Below are 24,143 nucleotides of genomic sequence, written 5' to 3'. Positions count from 1 at the left end.
CCAGCCTTCTTGTCCACGTGGCAGCCACTCAATCATCCCCCCCCACACACACACCCCTGCTCTGTTCATCTCTGGTCATCACAGAACTGTTTGCAGCCACAAGAATCTGGAGTCCACCCATTCAGTCAACGGTAATCACAACAGAACAGCTGAGTGGGAGCTGGCCCCAGGAAAGGAAGGGAACATATAGACAGCAGAGCAGGTGTAGAGGGTTGTACCATGGACGCAGCACACAAGGCGGGGGCGGGGGGGCTCGGCCTTAGGGTTCCATAGAGACAGAAGGGCTCTGACACGCGAGGCTTTGGCATAAGCATCCAGAGGCTCGCTTGATGCAGGGTCCGATCAACGACTTAGGCTCCAACCTGCCGACAGCATGATCCTTGGAAAGACCTCCCAGCCCCCCGGAAGTATGGAAAAGGCAGCTGGGTACAGTGCCCAGGAGCCAGAGCTGTGGGAGCTTGGGAAGCCAGCCAGCTTGGGTTCCATTCCCTTGGAGATCATGGTGCGCCAATAGAGGGAAAGAGACAGGAAACAGAGGTGGAGAGATGGAGAGAGGGACGGAGAGAGAGAGAGAGAGAGAGAGAGAGAGAGAGAGTGTGTACATGTGTGTGTGTGTGTACGTGTGTGATGCTCAGAACACTGCCTGCTGCAGAGTCGCTGCTCAATAAATGTTAGGCGCCATTACTTCTAAGCCTCACCCAGCCAGGACGGCCCTCCAGCGCTGCGGCAGAGGCGGGCTCCAGGGGAAACGACTGTTTGCAGTGCAAACCCCCAAACTCCTCATCTTGAGGTAAGACTCAGAAAGGCCTTGGGCGCCTGGAAAGGGCCCTATATGGGAAAAAGGTGACTCTTATTTGCATTTTTCAGCAACAAAGTACAAGAAGCTTTAGAAACGTCCCTTGGAACTGTGGACAATATCCAGCAGGTAACAGCTGGTAGAGACAAATAGCCATGACCTTCCCATTATTAGCTCTGTCGTTTGACGTCCTCTTCCGGGTAGTGTGTGTTTAATGACCATGAAAGAAAAATAGATCAAGGATCCCAGAGGGTCACTGAAAACACTTCTGGCCAATCGTCATGCCACCCTGACACAGGTCCCCATAAGGCCCTTACTGTGGGCAGAGCCTGTGCCCTTGAGCGTGAGCAAGCCAGGCCAGAGAGCAGCTTGTCCTAAGCCCTGTACTTCCTCCTTGTTTTTTGAGCATGGGCACACGCTGCATGCTCATGTGCATGGGGTGTCCCTCCACCCTTGCTGCTACAGGGTTAGCAGGAGCCTTTAGGTCCCCTCCCTGGGGACAACCCCTTGGTTTTAAGGCCGCCCCCTCTCCCTCTGCCACCTCATGGAGCACCAAACCTCGACATTGAGCACTGCTGAGCAACTCAACCATGCAGAGTGAACCGTCAGCCCTGGCCGGATAGCTCGGTGGTTAGAGCACCATCCCAAAGAGCAGAGGTTGCCGGTCCTAACCCCAGTCAGGGCACATACAGGGACAGACCGATATTCCTGTCTGTTTCATCCTTCGTCTCTCACTGAACTCAATAAGTAAAAATTAAAAACATATATTCTTAAAGTGAACCCTCCCAGTCCAGGCCCCTCTATTCCCAGTTTCAGCTGGTGGAAGCCCAGCCCTACACCAGAAATGGCCACAGGCATGCCGGCCAGCAGGTCGAGGGGCCACTGACAGGGCCCGAAACTGAATCCCAGTGTGGTACCCAGGCCTGCTTCCCACCAGCTGGCTTGGCTCCAAAAGGATTCCTCAGTTTTAAAACAAAATACAAATGGAAAATCAAGAAGCTAGACAACAAATCACTCTAGCACTGCAAACAATTTGCAGACAAATAAAGAAGTCTGAAGGTTGCAAACTCCTGTTCCTTTTCTCCCCGAAAGCTCTCTCAGCGAGGCTGTTCTACCCTGCCTCAACCTACAGGCTTTGCATCTGGCTTCTACAATGAAGCTGTAATTCTTAAACAAGGACATTTTCAAGGGCACTCGGAGGCCTTGAGGCTGCAACGGCTTCTCAGCTCAAATCGATTCTTTTTAAACCGCAAGGGCAGCACAGAATGTGCCCCACCGTGTTCAAGGCGGCCTGGCTGCCCCTTACACACCCTCGCAGATAGCTATCTGGCTTGCTGATGATGCCCCTCCAAACCCGCCCTCCAAGTCCATTTCCTTGCATTTCTCTGGAGAAACGCAAGGCACATGAATCCTGAAAATTCTACTGATTGCTGCTGATGGTCAAACACTTATTTTAAAAACAGATCACAACCCCCCCCCCAAAAAAAAAAAAAACAGATCACAGATTGTGATGCTGACAAGAGCAAAGGTTAAATGTGAGTCTTGATGTTCGTTTCTGGGAAAGACTTTTGCAAAGTCAAACGACAAGACCTTCAAAGGCGAGGTCCCATTGTTTATGGACACACGCAGGCTCCCCTTCTGGCTGTTCTGCAGAAAAGGCCCCCGCCATGCAAGACAGCACACAAGGCACACCCCTCTGGGCGCAGCTCCGCCTGGGCGTGGGCGCCTTGCCTACTGCGGCTCCCACCTAGTGTTCCCTTGGTTTTCATTGTGGGAAGACAAAAATGAGGATGTATTTTCAAATCCCACCCGTTGCTTTCACCTGTCAACACCTCATCAGAGAACAACCATACACTGTTGCTTTTGAAGCATGCTAGCCCATCCTGGCAATCGGGTTGGGATTCACCCCATAATTTGGAATTGGCCAAACTGTCACATTTCCATTACAACTGACCCCAAAACAGTGCTTAAATGACCACTGCCTTTAAAAGCAGCATGCTACACAAACCTTCTGCTCTAGCACACTGCTTCTCAGTCAGGGGTGACTGTGCCCCCGGGGGGTACTTGGTAATGTCCAGAGATATTTTGGGTTGTCACAACTTGGTGGGATGCTACTGGTATCTAGTGGGTTGTGGTCAGGGAAGCTGCGAAACATTGTAGAGTGCACAGGACACCACCGCGTGTGCACGTGCACGCGCGCACACACACACACACACTCACACACACACACACACACACACACACCAGACTCATCTAGCCCCAGCTGGCAGTACTGCCAAGGTTATGAACCTTGCTCCAGTAAGCTGCACTTGAGTGACAATTAGCAAAACATCCTTACACTGCATCCACCTGGGTTCATGCTACATCAGCAAACAGCACTAAGAAAACAGCTAAAAAATGATAAATATAGAATAAACATTCCCATTTGGACAGCTCCATTAAGAAACTATAGCAATTTGTAGCAATATCCACTGTATTATCAAATTCTTCTTCAAAAATAGAGAATCAATCAAATTCTTATAAGTGGTCAACACCACCAACAGGCATAATTTGGTCTCCAGGAGGACCAGGGCTAAATGCATTAGTACTGGTGGGAAGGGCGTCAGAACAATCATTCTGGAAGATACTACCCATGCCCCTTTCCTGGACTGCGGTGCAGTGAAACCACGTGCGAATGTGCAATGGAGGCAAAGACAACCCGCCGCCCTGGGGACCTAGAGGGAGAAGGCTTACAGGGTACGGTCACCCACCCCGCCCCCACCAGGCCACCCAGAGAGGCGAAACACACTCCATCTGCCTTCATGTGGCCTTCACAGGCCCTGTAAGCGAAGAAGTTCCCTCCCAAAGACTTCAGTACAAAGTATGCCCTTAATCATAGTCCCTGCTGATGGCAATGATCCATACTGTGTCTTACAACAAATCTCCTGCCCACTTACCAGGGGCACCAGGGAAGAGAGATGGATGGAGGCAGCTCTGATTCCTGTAAACTTCAATAAGCACTTGAGAACTGGGTTTACTTAATTTGATCAGCACTAAAAACAAATCTTAAGTATTTGATCAAAGTCATTAAAAAAATCTAGCATTTCCCTTTGGGCACTTTTTTACCACAAAGAAGCCGTGAAATACAGGTTGCTTCACGACTGCAGTGACTGCATCCCTTTTAATAGTAACAGGAAGGACGTCTGTGTTGCCAAGGCAACCTGAGGTTTCAGTGATCAATACAGCACTGAGCACTGTCATCAAGCACAGCGTCAATCTTCTGGGGCTTCAAAACCGAGCCCGGGACAGCGCATGATGTCCTTCGCGTGACATAGCGGAGATGGCCACTTCATGTCAGAAACAGAGAAGAGCAGGTCCTGGCGTGAAACACTTCCTACAGCTCTTCTCCAGGTGCTCATCCATGCTGAGGAGAAGCCATCTGTGCAGTTCGGTCGAAGGCCTCGCTCTAGGCAGAGAGCGGCCACCAGGGACATGTGAGAGCTAAAGGCGGTTTGAATATGCGGCCCTGAGGTGCAGCCTAGTCCTTCTCAGAGCCCTCTCCCCACTGTCTTTTCATCCTGTCCCTCATATCGCTTAAGCCGACCCTGCACCCAATCTTGTCCTCCCAGTCCACCCAGGTTGGCCCAAGGGCCCTGCCTCCCAGAAACCCTACTCAGTGAATGAATAATCCAGATGAAAGTTCCTGAGGATTGGAACCAGACTGGAATGGAATGCAAAGGGTGGATTCTAGCCCAGAGATAGGGGGCGCTACACACACACAGGTGACTGAATGCAGGTGGGAGGACAGCCCAAGGAAACCCCAGGCTCGGGCCTGGGAGCAGGAGAGCAGTGCTGGCACCAGGTGCAGGAACAGGAAAGTAAGCTCCAGACACTTGGCGGGCAGGTGATGGCCTAAGTTTTGTTCTTAAAGAATTTGGGGAGCGTCTGACCAGGCGGTGGCGCAGTGGATAGAGCGTCAGAATGGGACACAGAGGACCCAGGTTTGAGACCCTGAGGTCACCAGCTTGAGCACGGGCTCATCTGGTTTGAGCAAAGCTCACCAGCTTGGATCCAAGGTCGCTGGCTCGAGCAAGGGGTTACTCAGTCTGCTGAAGGCCCGCGGTCAAGGCACATATGACAAAGCAATCAATGAACAACTAAGGTGTTGCAACGAAAAACTGATGATTGATGCTTCTCATCTCTCTCCGTTTCTGTCTGTCCCTATCTATCCTCTCTGTAAAAAAAAAAAAAACCCTGGCCGGTCGGCTCAGTGGTAGAGCGACGGCCTGGCATGCAGAAGTTCAGGGTTCGATTCCTGGCCAGGCCTCCCAAGAGAAGCGCCCATCTGCTTCTCCGCCCCTCCCCCTCTCCTTCCTCTCTGTCTCTCTCTTCCCCTCCCGCAGCCGAGGCTCCATTGGAGCAAAGATGGCCCAGGTGCTGGGGATGGCTCCTTGGCCTCTGCCCAGGCGCTAGAGTGGCTCTGGTCGCAACAGAGCAATGCCCCGGAGGGGCAGAGCATCGCCCCTGGTGGGCAGAGCGTCGCCCCTGGTGGGCATGCTGGGTGGATCCCGGTCGGGCACATGTGGGAGTCTGTCTGACTGTCTCTCCCCGTTTTCAGCTTCAGAAAAATTAAAAAAAAAAAATTGGGGAGATTTCACCAGTAGCCAGTTTAGAGACTAGAGATGATAATAAGAATAATGGGCCCTGGCTGGTTGGCTCAGTGGATAGAGCATCGGCCCTGCGTGCAGACGTCCCGGGTTCAACCCCCAGCCAGGGCACACAGGAGAAGCAACCATCTGCTTCTGCACACACCCCCAGCCTCCTCCTCCTCCTCCTCTCTCTCTCTTTCTTCCCTTCTCACAGCCATGGCTCCACTGATTCAAGTGCTTTGGCCCCAGGCACTGAGGATGGCTCCGTGAGCTTCTAAATCAGGTACTAAAATAGCTTGGTTGCCAGCATGGTCCCAGATGAGCAGAGCATTGGCCCCAGACAGGGGTTGTCCGATGGACCCCAGTTGGGGCACATGTGGGAGTCTGTCTCTTTATCTCCCCTCCTCTCACTTGGAAAAGAAGAAGAAGATGAAAAATGAATACTGATGATGATAACCAACCTCGACTATGCCAGGCTCAGTCTTGCTTTACATGGTTAAACTCATTTAATTTTTCCAACAAGTCTATACGATAAATACTATTCTTGTTCCCGTTTTCCAGGCGGGAAAATTGAGAGGTCAACCACTTTCCTGGGGGCCACAAAGGTGAGGTGCAAAGTCATCTGGTCTGACTCTAAAACTACAGGTTGGGGATGGGGGTGATGGCTGCCTAGACGTGAAAGGCAAGGCTTTGCCTTAAAGGCATGGATCACAGAGGAAAATATATTCCACATCCACAACAGAAACCTGCAATGGGGCCTGACCTGTGGTGGCGCAGTGGATAAAGCGTTAACCTGAAAGGCTGAGGTCCCCGGTTCGAAACCCTGTACTTGTCTGGTCAAGGCACATATGGGAGTTGATGCTTCCTACTCCTCCCTCTTCTCTCTCTAAAATTAATAAATTTTTTATTTTTTACAGAGACAGAGAGAGAGTCAGAGAGAGGGATAGACAGGGACAGACAGACAGGAACGGAGAGAGATGAGAAGCATCAATCATTAGTTTTTCATTGCGCATTGCAACACCTTAGTTGTTCATTGATTGCTCTCTCATACATGCCTTGACCGCAGGCCTTCAGCAGACCGAGTAACCCCTTGCTGGAGCCAGTGACCTTGGGTTCAAGCTGGTGGGCTTTTCCTCAAACCAGATGAGCCCGTGCTCATATAAAAGTAAAAAAATATGATGTATTACTATGTGTCAGCAATTTACTAAAAATAACTTCTTTGTGGAAACATACTTCTGTGCTTGGAAGTCGTGTCACAGGGCCCTTGGCCAGTAAGCAGCCACTTTCAGGTGCTGTTGCAGGCTGGTCCACGCGAGTCTGGGACTCTGCACACTGTGGACAGCTCAGCGTCTTAAATAAACAGTGTATGGTTTCCTGTAGAGGCAAGCGTGAACGTTTTAGGATGCTGGAAGTGCTCTAAGACGTGTGGAGGTAGCTGCACAACTATTAAACTCAAACTCTTCACCTAGAGTGGGTGAACTTTATAGTATGTAAATTGCACCTCAAGAAAGCTGTAATGAGAAGAAAGAGAGGGAGAGAGGGAGAAACAGGGGAGGGGAAGAAAGGAAAAGGAATAGAAAAGCAAGTCCAAATCTAGGAAGGGTAGGCATTTTAAAAAACCTGTTGCAGCTACAGAGTATGTCCACGGTAACATCTGTTTCTAATTGTGAAATGAGTCCTAATCCAAAAAGCCCGAAAACTCCTGCTTCAGGGAAACACCTAGGGAAGCGCTGTGCAACCTCAGAGGGAATCCCCTGGGGAATCTCTCTATAAGGCAGGTTCTGTTCAGCAGGTCTAGGCGAGGAGAGAGTGCGTTTTGACTAAGCTCCCCGCTGATGCTGACATTGCTGGTCCACGGACTACACTTTGAGAAGCCCAGGCTTAACCCAGTTAAACCACAAAAACATTTGTGGTCTCATTTATGAAGAGGTATTTAGGAAAAGAATCTTGGGGTTCCTGCAGTGGCTGGAAGATCAAGGACCCCAAGATCCTTTTGCTTTTCACTCACCATAGTCAGTGCATCCTGCCTCATGATCACAAGCTGGCTGCCACAGTTCCAGCATTGCATTCTCACAGGAGAGCAGGTGGAGTGGAATGAAGAGGGTAGGGGCCAAATCAGGGAGGGAGGGGTACTCTCCTCATGCTCATTCCTCTCTGATCCCAGAAAGACCTAGTCATCTTCCCCTTAAGTCTCCTTGGCTGGTTGCGGGTCACATGGCTGAAAGAGGGGGTCAGGAGAGTGAATACATGACAAAGGGGAATGGAGCCACCAAGAATGACATAGGCCTAACATGACTCATAGCCTGGCCCCATTGCTGTCTACCCCCATCCCGGAGCTATGTGGGGAGGGAAGAATGGCTGGGGGGCAGGAAGTCAACAGCATTCCCCATTGGTCCTCCTGGGTGGGTGCCTCACTGCCAGCCAGTAAGAGGGTGTCCCCAGCACAGCCTCTTCCAGCATGACGCTATAAACCAACCTGTCTCTATCCGCTAGCTCAGGGGTCCCCAAACTGCGGCCCCCTGAGGCCATTTATCCGGCCCCTGCCATACTTCCGGAAGGGGCACCTTTCATTGGTGGTCAGTGAGAGGAGCACAATGACCATCTCATTAGCCAAAAGCAGGCCCATAGTTCCCATTGAAATACTGGTCAGTTTGTTGATTTACATTTACTTGTTCTTTATTTTAAATATTGTATTTGTTCCCGTTTTGGTTTTTTTACTTTAAAATAAGATATGTGCAGTGGGCATAGGGATTTGTTCATAGTTTTTTTTATAGTCCAGCCCTCCAACGGTCTGAGGGACAGTGAACTGGCCCCCTGTGTACAAAGTTTGGGGACCCCTGCACTAGCTGTTTAACAGACTTAGCTCTCTCGGTCTCCTTTTTCTTTATAAAACGAGGTTCGTTCTGCCTTTGCTACAGTGTAGAGGGGGGACCTACACAAAACAATCAATTTGTCCACTTTTCATCTTTACCAGACTGAGCTCCGGAAGAAAGTGAGGGCTGTGTTGGCTCTATCATACATCGCACGTTGGCACATGTCAGGCAATCAATAAATGTTGCGGAGTGGGCCAACGTCTCTGTTAAGCACCTGTCCTTAGACTCGGTCAAGGCTGTTAATGAAAATACTTCCTGGAGATTTTCACACCAAAGGAGATGCTGCTGAGTTAAAAGCTGGAAGGAACTGAGAATTCACAGACATGACGAGGAGAAGAGACCAGCTGCTATACAGACAGAGCACAGAGCGCTCCAGGGTTGTGGCTGGGCCAGGCTCGTGCTTAGAAAGGACATTCCGAAGACCCCGCTGGGGAGAGTGGGGTGCCGGCCAGCAACCTCACCCACACCGCCCGCTGCAGGCAGAACAGGCAGGCGTCTCCTGCCGACCTTGGCCAATACTGAGGCTATTTCCAGGTGATGAGTCTGGCACAGGCGGACAGGACAGGAGAGTGTCAGTATACGTGTCACATGTGTTTGCTCTTCCTGGGTGAAATAATCAAAGGATGTTTATCTCGATCAAAAGAAATCGACTGGCCTGGCCTTTGTGCTCGTTTGAAGGTGCCACAAAGCAAACTTGCCTGTCTTTTCCAGGTAGAATGGCTACTTACCAGCTCTGACCCACGAAAGGCAAGGTGTTGCATGCTTTAGATGTATTTTTTTCTAACCCTTACAACCCCCAAAGTAGGTGTTACTGATCCCGTTCTACTGACAGGGCCCTGAGCTTCTCTGAAAGGGTTTTTCCCAAGGTAGCACTGAGTCAAGGGGCTGAGGCCAAATCTGAAGGTGCCTCTGGGAGGTGCTCTATCTAACCCCTGGCCCTTGGCCTGCTCCTCCCAGGGGTCTGAAGGCTGGGCCTTGGCCTGCTCCTCCCAGGGGTCTGACACCTGGCCCTTGGCCTGCTCCTCCCAGGGGTCTGACACCTGGCCCTTGGCCTGCTCCTCCCAGGGGTCTGACACCTGGCCCTTGGCCTGCTCCTCCCAGGGGTCTGACACCTGGCCCTTGGCCTGCTCCTCCCAGGGGTCTGACACCTGGCCCTTGGCCTGCTCCTCCCAGGGGTGTGACACCTGGCCCTTGGCCTGCTCCTCCCAGGGGTGTGACACCTGGCCCTTGGCCTGTTCCTCCCAGGGGTCTGACACCTGGCCCTTGGCCTGCTCCTCCCAGGGGTCTGACACCTGGCCCTTGGCCTGCTCCTCCCAGGGGTCTGACACCTGGCCCTTGGCCTGCTCCTCCCAGGGGTCTGAAGGCTGGGCCTTGGCCTGCTCCTCCCAGGGGTCTGACACCTGGCCCTTGGCCTGCTCCTCCCAGGAGTCTGACACCTGGCCCTTGGCCTGCTCCTCCCAGGGGTCTGAAGGCTGGGCCTGCACCCGACGCCCTGCCAAGTGATCAACAGGAACCAGGCCAAAAGTGGTCCTTCCAGGCTGAACCTCAGACAGGACTTCGATCATCAGAATGCCGGTCTTTTTCTGCTTTAAGAAATAAACAAAACCCCAAAGTGCCTCCCCATACAGGAACGGATTCTATTTAAACCAACATACTATGGAACACAGGGAGAGGCAGGACAGATCTTGTTCTAAGAGTCTGCTGTGCTACCCTCTCACGTGGCTCAGGAATTTCCACAGAACGGGCCTGCCGGTACTCGTCCGTCTGCAGCAACACGGAGACGGACTAGAACGGGAGGGATATAGAGTATATAGCGTGCCTGGGAACGAACGCCGCTCATGGCTTTTTAACACCAAAAACAATTAGCAGTCTGAGCAGGTGGTGGTGCAGTAGACAGAGTGTCGGACTGGGATGTGGAGGACCCAGGTTCGAGACCCTGAGGTCACCAGCTTGAGTGCGGGCTCATCTGGTTTGAGCAAAAAGCTCACCAGCTTGAACCCAAGGTCGCTGGCTCAAGCAAGGGGTTACTCAGTCTGCTGAAGGCCCGTGGTCAAGGCACATATGAGAAAGCAACCAATGAACAACTAGAGTGTCACAACGAAAAACTGATGATTGATGCTTCTCATCTCTCTCCCTTCCTGTCTGTCTGTCCCTATCTATCCCTCTCTCTGTCTCTCTCAGTGTCTCTGTAAAAAAAGAAAAAAAACCAATTAGCAAATTCATTAAGCAGGACCGTGACTGACTACCTTTTTCTGTCAACATTATTTGTTTTGAGCAAGGCTGTTTGCCTTGATTAAAGCAACAAGCTGCCAATAAAAAAATGATTAAATGTTTTAATTTGCCCACAAGAAATTACAGCATGTACGGTTCCCAGCAAGAACCTAAGCTTAGCCAAATCTTTCCTGCATTGATGTTTATAATCAACAGTGTTGCATGAAAATTGTTTAATCACATTCAGAGTTCTAAGGAGAGGAATAAAACGTGGCTGCCACCCAGCCCTACGTCCCCTGCACGCACAGCCCAGCCCCGGGCTTGCCCGGAGCCGTCACCAGGGCGTTCGCTCCATTCACACGGCTCCGGCTTACTCCTGGCAGACCCTGACCGAGTGCCTTGCAGACAGGAACATAATAAAGTACAGCCCCTGCTGCCAGCCGGCATGCACTGAGCACTTCCTCTGGCACGTGCTGGATGAAGTGCTTTACGCACATTGTTTTACTTAAAGCTCACACCCTTGTGCAGTTGGATTTAGTACTGTGCCCTGCTTCCACAGAGAAGAGGAGGCTTCCGGAAAGGTGAAGTGACTTGCTCAAGGTCACCTAGCTAATGAAAACAACAGAAACGGTATTGAAACCCAGGGCCATCAAGGTTTTTTTTTTTTGTTTTTTTTTTGTATTTTTCTGAAGCTGGAAACGGGGAGAGACAGTCAGACAGACTCCCGCATGCGCCCGACCGGGATCCACCCGGCATGCCCACCAGGGGAGACACTCTGCCCACCAGGGGGCGATGCTCTGCCCCTCCGGGGCATCGCTCTGCCAAGACCAGAGCCACTCTAGCGCCTGGGGCAGAGGCCAAGGAGCCATCCCCAGCGCCCGGGCCATCTTTGCTCCAATGGAGCCTTGGCTGTGGGAGGGGAAGAGAGAGACAGAGAGGAAGGAGGGGGTGGGGGTGGAGAAGCAAATGGGCACTTCTCCTATGTGCCCTGGCCGGGAATCGAACCCAGGTCCCCCGCATGCCAGGCTGATGCTCTACCGCTGAGCCAACTGGCCAGGGCCAGTTTTTTTTTTTTAATTTTTTTTTTATATTTTATTTATTAATTTTTAGAGAGGAGAGAGAGAGAGAGAAGGGGAGGGAGGAGCAGGAAGCATCAACTCCCATATGTGCCTTGACCGGGCAAGCCCAAGGTTTCGAACCGGCAACCTCAGTGTTCCAGGTCGACGCTTTATCCCACTGCGCCACCACAGGTCAGGCATCAGGGTTTGCTTACAAGGCAAGCAAAAACTACACTGAATGACTAAATATTGTCTCACTGCAGTAACATCTGATGGGTGGTCATGCTATATACTGATATTTGCAAGTTTGAAACTGCCCCACCATTAGTGACTATTAAATGCTACTTTTGCTAGAGAAGTTAGTGAAGTTACGCGTCTAGAAAGTGTGCATTTGGCCCTGGCTGGTTGGCTCAGTGGTAGAGTGTCGGCCTGGCATGCAGGAGTCCCGGGTTCGATTCCCGACCAGGGCACACAGGAGAAGCGCTCATCTGCTTCTCCACCTCTCCCCCTCTCCTTCCTCTCTGTCTCTCTTCCCTTCCTGCAGCCAAGGCTCCATTGGAGCAAAGTTGGCCCGGGCGCTGAAGATGGCTCTATGGCCTCTGCCTCGGGTGCTAGATGGCCCTGGTTGCAACAGAGCAACGACCCAGATGGGCAGAGCATCGCCCCCTGGTGGGCGTGCCGGGTGGATCCCGGTCGGGCGCATGCGGAAGTCTGTCTGACTGCCTCCCCGTTTCCAACTTCAGGAAAAAAAATACAAAAAAAAAAATAGAAAGTGTGCATTTGATTTCTGCCACAGCACTCACAGGGGATCACTGATCCATCCCAGGGCAGCTTCCAGCCTCGCAGCTCTCAGCGGCCTCGCTCTCCAGGTCCCTGCAGCCCAGACAGTGAAAGAAAGCAGCCACAGAGTGACAGAGTGGAGGAAAGCGGCTCCGAACAGCCTCACAGGGCTCAACAGTGGCCATGTGCCCGTGCCTGCTCTTTGGGTGTACAGTACTCTGAAACTGTTTCCCACCCACCGACTCATCCCCTTTGACGGCTATTTCAGGAAGATTCACAGCTAACCTGCTAATATCAGAAAAGTAAAAAAAAAGAATAAAAGAAACAAGGGGCAAATGACAAGAATGCAACAGGGAGGGAAGGTGGGGTGGGTGGCTTATACTATAATTTAGGGGGAAATCACTGTGAATCAAGGACACGAGAAAGCTGGGCCCCAGTCGAGACAGAGTAACTTAGTGGCTGGGTTGCTAGGGCTACGGGGCCGGGAGGAAATGAAGAGTGACTACTAACAGGTGGAGCGTTTCTTTGGTGGGTGGCGAAATGTTCTGGAATCGACTGTGGTATTTATTATATATTGCACAACTCTGTGAACATGCTAAAAAACCCCAAAACACTGAATTGCATATTTTGAATGGGTGAACTGTACAGTATTAAAAAAAGAAAGAAACCTGGCCAAGTAGCAGAAGACCACAATAAAATCATACCCAAAGCATAAAATACTAAAACCACAACTACATGACAAGAGCAAGTGACAATCAGAGCACCCTGGCACATATGAGTGGCACAGAATGACAAAAGGAGATGAGTTTTATTGTTTCCTTTAAAGCAAAGCAATCTGAAATCTAAAAATAAAATATCTAAGGGATTTGTTATACATGATCTGTTGTATGTTTGGAAATGCAAGGCGTTGCAGAATTTGGGATCAGAACCAGTTCCAAGCCAGGGAAGGACATCTGACAAAGCAAACATAAGAGGTGGGACAAAGCAGAAAGAAGCCGCGTCAAGGCCTGTCTGATCCTACAAAACCAGGCTTCCAGGGCATTCCTGGGGAGCCTGACCCACTTGTGAGGTTATTCAACATCCCATCCCATAAAACAAAGCCTTGTAAGTAGCTGAAAATATGTCAGGTAGCAGGGGAGCCTTTCTGAATTTTGGTCTGAAAGACTTGCAGTGGGCAAACTATTCTTACTGAAGACTGCACAGCATTGCAAGGATCTGGTACAAACAGCCTTCTTCTTAAAGAGTCTCATATAGGCCCTGGCCGGCTGGCTCAGCAGTAGAGCGTCAGCCTGGCGTGTGGAGGACCCGGGTTCGATTCCCGGCCAGGGCACATAGGAGAAGCGCCCATTTGCTTCTCCACCCCCCCCCCTTCCTCTCTGTCTCTCTCTTCCCCTCCCGCAGCCAAGGCTCCATTGGAGCAAAGATGGCCCGGGCGCTGAGGATGGCTCCTTGGCCTCTGCCCCAGGCGCTAGAGTGGCTCTGGTCGCAATAGAGTGACGCCCCGGAGGGGCAGAGCATCGCCCCCTGGTGGGCGTGCCGGGTGGATCCCAGTCGGGCGCATGCGGGAGTCTGTCTGACTGTCTCTCCCCGTTTCCAGCTTTAGAAAAATACAAAAAAAAAAAAAAAAAAGAAAAAGAGTCTCATATAACCCTGCAAGCTCCCTTATTTACACCCAAGCCACCTTCAAAATTCTCTCCCAGCCTGATCTGCAGTGTGGTGCAATGGGTAAAGCATCGACGTGGAACACTGAGGTTGCCGGTTTGAAACCCCAGGCTTGCCTGGACAAAGCACATATGGGAGTTGATGCTTCTTTGCTCCTCCTCCCGTTTCTCTCTCTCTCTCCTCTTTCTAAAACGAATAAATAAAAGCTATTAATAATATTATTAATAAGTAAAAAAAACAAATTCTCTCCTAACCCCTCTGGTTCCTAAGAGGCTATAAAAATAAGTGACTAGTCCCTGGCTGGTTGGCTCAGTGGTAGAGCATCCCCTGACATGTGTAAGTCCAATTTTCGATTCCCGGCGAGGGCACACAGTAGAAGTGCCTACATGCTTGTCCACCCTTCCCCTCTCTCCTTTCTCTATGTCTCTTCCCATCTTGCAGCCAAGGCTCCACTGGAGCAAAGTTGGCCTGAGCGCTGAGGATGGCTCCATGGCCTCTGCTTCAGGCACTATAATGGCTCCAGATGGGTAGAGCATCGCCCCATAGTGGGCATGCCAGGGGGATCCCGTTCAGGTGCATGCGGGAGTCTATCTGCCTCCCTGCTTCTCACTTCAGAAATACACACACACACACACACACACACACAGTAACTAGTGGGGATGATTGCACAAGCTTGTGAATATACCTAAAAACCACTGAACTGTATACGTTACAAGGGTGAAATTTATGTTGTAAAAATTTGTATCTCAATAATGATTTTTAAACTATTTTTAAAAATCAGAGCCAACGTGCAGAGGACCCGGGTTCGATTCCCAGCCAGGGCACACAGGAGAAGCACCCATTTGCTTCTCCACCCCTCCGCCGCGCTTTCCTCTGTCTCTCTCTTCCCCTCCCGCAGCCAAGGCTCCATTGGAGCAAAGATGGCCCGGGCGCTGGGGATGGCTCTGTGGCCTCTGCCTCAGGCGCTAGAGTGGCTCTGGTCGCAACATGGCGACGCCCAGGATGGGCAGAGCATCGCCCCCTGGTGGGCAGAGCGTCACCCCTGGTGGGCATGCCGGGTGGATCCGGGTCGGGCGCATGCGGGAGTCTGTCTGACTGTCTCTCCCTGTTTCCAGCTTCAGAAAAATGAAAAAAAAAAATCAGAGCCAAACACAGAATTACCATCTTACCCAGCAATTCCACTTCTGGTTAGATAACCCCAAAATTGAAAGCATGGGCTCAGATACCTGTACACCCATGTTCAGAGCAGCACTGCCCACAACAGCCAGAAGGTGGAAGCAACCCAAGTGCCCATCAACAGATGAATGGATAAGCAGAAGGTGGTCTATCCACACAAGGGGTCTTATTTAGCCTCACAAGAATGAAATTCTGACACATGGACGGCCCTTGAGCATATTAAGCTAAGTGAAGTAAGCCAGTCACAAAAGAACAAATATTGCATAATTCCATGTATACGAGGTACCTAGAACAGACAAATGCATAGAGACAGAAAATAGAATATCAGTTACCAGGGGATAGGGGAGGGGGAATGGAGTTACTATTTAACTGCTACAGAGCTTCTGTTTGGGATGTTGAAAAGTTCTGGAAATAGATCATGGTGATAGTTACACAATATTATGAACTGCACTTAATGCCACTGAATTGTACATTTAAAAACAGTTTAGCCTGAACGGTGGTGGTGCAGTGGACAGAGTGTCGATCTGGGACGCTGAGGTCCCAGGCTCAAAACCCCGAGGTCACTGGCTGGAGCGGGTTTATCTTGCTTGAGTGCTGAATCACCGGCTTGAGCATGGGATCACTGACATGATCCCATGGTCACTGGCTTGAGCAAGGAGTCACTGGAGCCCCCCAGTCAAGGCACGCATGAGAAGCAATCAACATCTAAGGGGCCACAACTATGAATTGATGCTTCTCATCTCTCTCCCTTCCTGTCTCTCCCTCCCTAACCTCCCTCCCTCACTCCAACTCTCCCTCTCTTTCTCTTTAAAAAAATTTTTAATTAAAAATTAAAAAATACAAAGTTAAAATGGTGCAGGTTATGTTATATATATTTTACCATAATAAAAGCAATTCAAAATATTCAGGGCCCTCTCATCTAAGAATCCACACTTGATACCCGCTTCAGGGTAATAAGGCAGTAAAAAAAGGCAAAAAAATTCAGAAACTGAACACCCTTTTTGTATGACAAATCTGAGGTCAAAAACACATTTAATTGCATTAGTCAAGTTTCAGTTGATTAGGTTACATATGCAACTTGGTCTTTTTTTTTTTTTTTCTTTTTTTTTCTGAAGCTGGAAACGGGAGAGACAGTCAGACAGACTCCCGCATGCGCCCGACCGGGATCCACCCGGCACACCCACCAGGGGTGACGCTCTGCCCACCAGGGGGCGATGCTCTGCCCCTCCGGGGGGTCGCTCTGTCCAGACCAGAGCCACTCTAGCGCCTGGGGCAGAGGCCAAGGAGCCATCCCCAGTGCCCGGGCTGTCTTTGCTCCAATGGAGCCTCGGCTGCGGGAGGGGAAGAGAGAGACAGAGAGGAAGGAGAGGGGGAGGGGGGGAGAAGCAGATGGGCGCCTCTCCTGTGTCCCCTGGCCGGGAATCGAACCCGGGACTTCTGCACGCCAGGCCGACGCTCTACCACTGAGCCAACCGGCCAGGGCCTGCAACTTGGTCTTTTAGAAGGACCAAAACCATCACAGCATGGATGAATATCTACGTCTTCCTCTCTCTACTAAGTAGTCTAAGATAACCCTCTATACCAGTGGTTTTCAACTGACAGTCTGCCAGAAATTTCGTGCCGGTCTGCAAAACAGTCAACCACCCTGTGGCTGAAAAGCACTGCTCTAGCCCGTCACCGTCCCATGGATCTTTCTGCAATGATGGAAATATTCTGTATCTCTGCTCTCCAACACGATGGCCACTAGCCACACAGCACTCCTGAGTACTTAAAATGTGGCTAGTGCAACCGAGGAGCTGAGTTTTACATTTTATATACTTTTAATTAATTTAAATAGCCACGTGGGGCAACTGGCTGCTGTACTGGCCAGCACAGAGTCTAAAATCCTAAACTTAAAAACTTACAGCATGCCACACAACTCGCTTATCCTGTCACATGCAGTTTCCACAGTTACAGAAAGTCAGATGATCTTCTCTCTGACTCTGGGCCATTTTTGTGGGGTAAAGCATAGAGGAGTGGGTGTCAAAGAGGAGTAGAGGGCAAAAAAATAAGTGTCCCTCTGTTCTCCTGCATCCTCCGTGGACAAATGTTAAGTGCACAAAGTGAGCAGAGAAAGATCACCGAGGAGAATGAGAAACAGAACCCAGGACGAGACTCTGACATTCTTAAAGGAAGAGGAAAGGGAATGCCCCAGGCTGTCCAGGTTCCTAAATGGGCACAGGTATATGCTTTAAGAATTTCAGCATGGGCCTGACCAGGCGGTGGCACGGTGGATAGAGCGTCAGACTGGGATGCGGAGGACCCAGGTTTGAGACCCCGAGGTCACCAGCTTGAGCACAGGATCACCAGCTTGAGTGCAGGGTCACTGGCTTGAGTGTGGGATCATAGACATGACCCCATGGTTGCTGGCTTGAGCCCAAGGTCGCTGGCTTGAGCCCAAGGTCGCTGGCTTGAACAAGGGGTCACTTGCTCTGCTGTAGCCCTCTGGTCAAGGCACAAATGAGAAAGCAATCAGTGAACAACTAAGGAGCTGCAACAAAGAATGGACACTTCTTCTCATCTTTCTCCCTTCTTGTCTATCTGTCTGTATCTGTCCCCCTCTATCTCTCTCTCTGTCTCTGTCAAAAAAAAAAAGAAAGAAAAAAAGAATTTCAGTATGTAAGTTGAGCTCTGAGAGGGAGAAAAAGCACCGTTCCTGCACAGAAACTGGAGCGCAGGGTCAGAGCGGGGTCTCCATTACCTGTTCGCTGCGTACCTGACAGCCCCGTGCTGCTGGCCATGCGGCACCTAAGGGCACGTGACTGCAGGGCTCACACACGCACAGACTGTCCCCTCCTCCAGCCGGAGTGAACTGTGTGCTCCTGTAGCAGCCTCATGGTCCATTTTTCTATTTCCCTGCACGGTATGTTTCGGTGTCAGGCTTAGATTACAGTAAGTTAGAGCAAGCCTATTTTCACTAGGTCACTAGCACCTTGGAAGGCAAAAGCAATATATCCATATATCCATATCAATATACCGATGTGAATGTATCCCACATACAAAAACACATGTTTCGTGCTACCTCCGTGGAGCACCATACATGGGCAACACGCTGCTAGGCGCTTTCCAAGCGTTGCCTCATAATCCTCCGACCAGGAGTTTCTGTTATTATCCCCATTTTATGAGTAAAGAAACTGAGGTTAGACTAGACCAAGAAACTAACCCAAGACCCCATGGCTAGTTAGTGGTCAAGACAGTATCTGATCAGATTAAAGTCTTTTTTTTTTTTTAATTATTTTTATTCATTTTAGAGAAGAGGGAAGAGGGGAGGAGCAGGAAGCATCAACTCCCATATGTGCCTTGATGGGGCAAGCCCAGGGCTTCGAACCAGTAAACTCAGCATTCCAGGTCGAGGTTTGATCCACTGCGCCACCACAGGTCAGGCCAGATTAAAGTCTTAAGTGGTAAGTTCTTTTAAATTTTTAAAACTTTGCTGTATTGTGATAAGAACACTTAGTGTGAGCTCCACCCGTTAATAAACTTTTAGTGCACAGTAGTCTTGTGGACTCCGTGTATGATGTTGTACAGCAGGTCTCTAGAACTTGCTTGTCTTGCTTAACTGAAACCTTATGTTCACTGGTTAGTAACTCCCCACTTCCCCCTCCCCCAGGCCCTGGCAACCACCATTCCACTCTGAATCCATGAATTCAACTACTGCAGAGACTTCATGTAACTCAAACCATGCAGTATTTGTCTTTCTGTGACTGGCTTATTTCATAATATCCTCAAGGTCCAGCCATCTATGTTGTCACACATATCATAGAATTTCCTTCATTTCTAAGGCTGGATAATATCACATTGTATGTATCAGCCACTTTTTTTTTTTTTGTATTTTTCTGAAGCTAGAAACGGGGAGAGACAGTCAGACAGACTCCCACATGCGCTCGACCGGGATCCACCTAGCACGCCCACCAGGGGCTACGCTCTGCCCACCAGGGGGCGATGCTCTGCCCCTCTGGGGCATCACTCTGTTGCGACCAGAGCCACTCTAGCGCCTGGGGCAGGGGCCAAGGAGCCATCCCCAGCGCCCGGGTCATCTTTGCTCCAATGGAGCCTCCAGCCACATTTTTTTATTCACTCATAGGTTGTTTCCACATTTTAGCTATTGTGACTAGTGTGATTACTTCTTTGAGATCCTGATTTCAATTGTTTTGAATAAATACCCAAAGGCAGGATTGCTGGGTCATTTTCAATTTTTTGAGGAACCCCCCATCCTGTTTTCCATGACGGTTACACCATTTTGCACTCCCACCAACACTGCATGAGGGTTCCCCTTTTTCCACATGTTCACCAGCACTTCTCTTTTATGTTTTGGTGTTGTTTTCTTTTTTTCTCTCTCTCTTTTTTTTTTTTTGGTATGTGCCATTTGACAGGTGTGAGCAAATTCATTGGTAAAATCTTAACTAATTTGCAGTGAAAAGGTTACACTATGGGCAATCTGGGCAAAAGGTTAGAGAAGGCCAGCAGCATGTCACAGAGTAAGCACCACACAGAAAGTCACGTTTGAGGGCTTCGGGAGCTGGGCCTCACTCAAGGTCCCAGGTCTCTTTATGGAGACCGGGAGGGTTTGTGAAAAGGATGCCGAGTGGATGTCCTGCCTATCTGGAGAGGTCTTTAGAGGAGAGATATTTGTGTGAACATAAAGGACTTCTTGACCCAAGAGGTGAGGGGTGCCCCTCCAGTCTCAGAGAATACGGCACAAAGATCCACTATCTGGAAAAGTTAGCGTGGGTGGCAGCTCAGCCCACGTCCTCTCTCGTGATCCTCTGCAGACCTGGAGTTCACAGAGGGAACCCCAAAAGGCCAGACCGTCGGCCTCCTTGAACCCAGATGACGAGGAGGGAGGAGGGAGCTGGGTCCAGTACTCGGCAAGAGTGCTGCCACTCTCCCGTCTCCGCCATTTGCAGACAGCAGGGCAGAGAAGAGATGTCCAGGTCTCTGGGACCCCAGACTCAGGGTCGTGCCCTGTTCAGCCCTCCCCAGCCCTCCTGGCACAGCTGGTTTGCTTCCAGGTCACTTGTGAATCACACGTGTACTTACGCAATTAACTAAAGCTGTGACAGAGTCAGTATGTCTTTAAAAGGGACCAATAACACCAACATAGGCCCGTTACAGTAACTCCTACCCTGAGATAATGTTTTTCTCAAAAGACCAATTCCTTTATGATCTATATACCAACCAGTCAGACCTTGGCTGACTAAAGAGATTTTCCCGTGAGGGCTGGAGAAGTCCTTTGCCACACACTCCGCACCCTGGATGGCCAGTCACGCCAGGCAGGAACGCTGCCAGCGCCCCAGCGAGCCTGACACCCTTCAGCCCTCTCGAACCAGGCTGTGCACCCAGCGAGGCAAACTGGGGACAAAACTAGAACACAGGAAGTGGTTCTAGTGACATGTTCCCAAATGAAGCCACGATCCTGTCTGCTTTTGTCTAATACTAACTGCACTTCTAGGTTCATCTCTCTGGCACCAAGACATCTGTGCCCACCACTGCGTGTCCCGGGCCAGCAGAAATCCAATTCTACTCTGGCTCCACCTTCCTCAGAAACTCCGGCCTCAATTCTCCAAGGCGGGTTGAAGTCTACACACACGACATTCCCGAAAACCCAGAAAGCCTACCTACCTTCTGGTCCTTTCTGCAAGCGAGGAGCCGCGGTGTGCTGCTACATGAGCAGAGCCCAGGACGAGGCAAACCCCAGTCCAGTCCGTGCAGGTCCAGGATGGGGCTCCCCAGCAGCCTGCCTCTGGAACTGCATTCCCTCCTCATTTACATACTCAGTGACGTCACCCCGACCAACGCCCTCAGGAGTCCGCCCGCATCTCCTTCTAGGGCATTACTCACCTGTACGGAACTGCCCTGGGAAAGACAACAGCATGCAGAAGCTAGAAACCGGGTTCTTTGCTCTGGTCCTGTTTGTATTTGAGAGAAACGCTACCTGGAGCCAGAGACGGGACTGCAGGGGCAGGCTTTCCCTTCGCCTTGAGCTCTGCTAGCATCTCTGTTCAAAATTGCCCTCAGGCACTTCTTACCCTCCGAGGAGCGTGCATTGAACTGGCTACTATATGACCTGCTTCATGGACGAGTGCACAGTCTGGCCAGGACAGTGCCATGTCAACAAGTATATAGAAATATAATACCAGTAAGTTGCAATCAAGTTGTATCGGAGCCAAAGAGGACACACTGCCTGAGGGTGGTGGCAGTGGCTGTGCCCCCACATCCCAGCCAGAATAGCCCAAATTAAAAAGACTGACAGGCTCTGGCCACTTGGCTCAGGGGTAGAGCGTGGGCCCAGCATGTGGAAGTCCTGGGTTCGATTCCTGGTCAGGGCTCACAGGAGAAATGACCACCTGCTTCTCCACCCCTCTTGTCTGTCTGTCTGTCTCTCTCTCTCTCTCTCTCAACCCCCCCCCCACAGTCAGAATTCAATTGGACCAATTTGGCCCTGGGCACTGAGGATGGCTCCATGGCCTTGCCTCAGACACAAAAAAGCTCAGTTGCTGAGCAACAGAGCAGGCCCCAAATGGGCAGAGCATCGTCCGGTAAGGGGCTTGCTGGGTGGATCCTGGTCGGGGTGCATGCGGGAGTCTCTCTCTGCCTCCCCACCTCTCACTTAATTAAAAATAAACAAATTAATTAATTAATTAAAAGACTGACAATACCAAGTGCTGACAAAGATTTGGAAGAACTAGAAGTCTAACACAAAATGGTTTGGCCATGTGGTAGGCAGAATAATAACCCCCCAAAGATGTCCACATTCTAGTCCCTGGAACCTATGAATGTTACCTCATGTAACAAAAAGGCATTTGCAGAAGTGATTAAGGCCCTTGAAATGGAGGAATTATCCAGGGTGTTCCAGGCGGTCCCCATGTAATCACAGGGAGGGAAGACAGAGAGGAGATATGACAGTGAAAGCCAAACTGGAGAGAGAGAAAGAGAGACTGGAAGATGCTGCGCTGCTGGCCGCGCAGGACGGAGGCACGAGCCAAGGAGTGCAGGCAGCCTCAGGAGCCAGCGAGGACAAGGAAAGGGACTCTTCTTCGTTTTTGTTTTTGTGACAGAGACAGAGAGAGTCAGAGAGAGGGACAGATAGGGGTAGACAGGAAAGGAGAGAGATGAAAAGCATCAATTCTTCATTGCGGCACCTTAGTTGTTTGTTCACTGAGTGCTTTCTCATATGTGCCTTGACCGGGGGGAGGGGGGTGGCTACAGAAGACTGAATGACATCTTGCCTGAGCCAGTGACCTTGGGCTCAAGCTGGCGACCTCAGGGTCTCAAACCTGGATCCTCGGTATCCCAGTCCGATGCTCTACCCACTGTGCCACCCCCTGGTCAGGCAAAGAAAGGGATTCTCCTGAGAGCCTCCAGGTACGCTCTGCTGATACTTTGACTTCAGGACTTCTGAATGCCAGAATTATAAGATAATAAATTCACGCTGCTATAAGCCAGTGACTTTGTGGTAATTTGTTATAACGGCAATAGAAAACTACTTCCAACAGTTTGGCACTATGTGCTAAAGCTGAACATATGCCTACAATAACACCCAGCAATTCCACTCCTAGGAATGTCTGCAACAGAAATGTATCTGTATGGGCATCCAAGAAATGTATACAAGCATGTTTATAGCAGTTTTAGTAAAAAAGAAAATGAAATACTGAAAATAACCCACTGTCCATGAACAAGAGAATGGATAAAACAAACTTGAACAGTTACACAATCTGACAGTACTCAGAATAGAAGAAATCAAAGCTTGACATCTGCAACATGGGAAAGCCTTAAGACAACGTCAAGTGGCCCTGGCCGGTTGGTTCAGTGGTAGAGCGTCGGCCTGGCATGCAGAAGTCCCAGGTTCGATTCCCGGCCAGGGCACACAGGAGAAGCGCCCATCTGCTTCTCCACCCCTCCCCCTCTCCTTCCTCTCTGTTTCTCCCTTCCCCTCCCACAGCCGAGGCTCCATTGGAGCAAAGATGGCCCAGGCGCTGGGGATGGCTCCTTGGCCTCTGCCCCAGGCACTAGAGTGGCTCTGGTCGCAACAGAGCGACGCCCCAGAGGGGCAGAGTGTCGCCCCCTGGTGGGCGTGCCGGGTGGATCCCGGTCGGGCGCATGTGGGAGTCTGTCTGACTGTCTCTCCCCGTTTCTAGCTTCAGAAAAATACAAAAAAATAATAATAAAGACAACGTCAAGTGGAAAACACACACACAAGTATATATTTGGTTCTGGAGACAAACTGTGGTGATGGTTGCACAATGATGTGAATGTACTTAATGCAATTTACTGAACTCTTAAAAATGGCCAAAACGGTAAATTTCATGTTATGTATATTTTGCCAAAATAACAATGTATGTAACTACACAAATCTATTTTCATAAAGTTCAAAAACAACCAAAAATAGGAGGAGGCATAAGGGAGCCTTAAGAGTGCTAAAAATGTTTAGTTTTTTTTATCTGGGTGTTGGTTACAAGGGCGTATATGTAAACATTCATTAGGCTGTATGCATAAAACCTATGAACTTTTGTTTCCAAATGCCCAGCCCGAGTTTATCTGCACAGGATTTGATCTGCCCACATTAGTGTTAGCAACACTGTAATGGAAATAGGAAAGAAAAAAACACCGGAGTGTACAGGGTTGGGATGGCTGTCGGAAGAGACGCGGCCTGAGCCAAGGACTGAAGGAGGAACGTAGCAGACAGAGAGAGGCAGGGGACGCTGGGCAGAGGGGGAGCTTACACATGCGCAGTGAGGTGCCAGCGCATGCAGAGTGTGCGGGATTCCACAACCCGGGGGTGGTCACTGGCCAGAGAGAGGGGGTTGGGGGGAAAGTGTGGGCCCATGTCAACATGTCTGGGAACCCCCAACAGCAGTTTAGACTGTGCTCAAGCAAGAAAGGTATCAGAGGGGGTTAGCCAGAGAGTGACATGATGGAC

At 50.4% G+C, this 24,143-nt stretch overlaps 1 protein-coding gene across 5 annotated transcripts in view; it reads right to left on the bottom strand.

Moving 5' to 3' along the window:
- MAP7D2 (MAP7 domain containing 2) overlaps positions 1-24,143 on the bottom strand; it is a 134,814-nt gene that overhangs the window by 82,357 nt on the left and 28,314 nt on the right. The window contains exon 1 of one of the 5 annotated variants that reach the window (XM_066250097.1): positions 20,846-20,942. The exons of the other annotated variants lie outside the window; for them this stretch is intronic. The gene's annotated coding sequence lies outside the window, so the exon portion shown is untranslated. Of the gene's footprint in view, positions 1-20,845; positions 20,943-24,143 lie in introns of those variants that run through there. 5 annotated transcript variants of the gene reach the window in all.

Source organism: Saccopteryx bilineata, chromosome X, assembly GCF_036850765.1.
Source record: "Saccopteryx bilineata isolate mSacBil1 chromosome X, mSacBil1_pri_phased_curated, whole genome shotgun sequence".
Taxonomy (NCBI): domain Eukaryota; kingdom Metazoa; phylum Chordata; class Mammalia; order Chiroptera; family Emballonuridae; genus Saccopteryx; species Saccopteryx bilineata.
The sequence above is the reverse complement of the archived record's forward strand: the minus strand, read 5'-3'. Positions and strand labels throughout refer to the sequence as shown.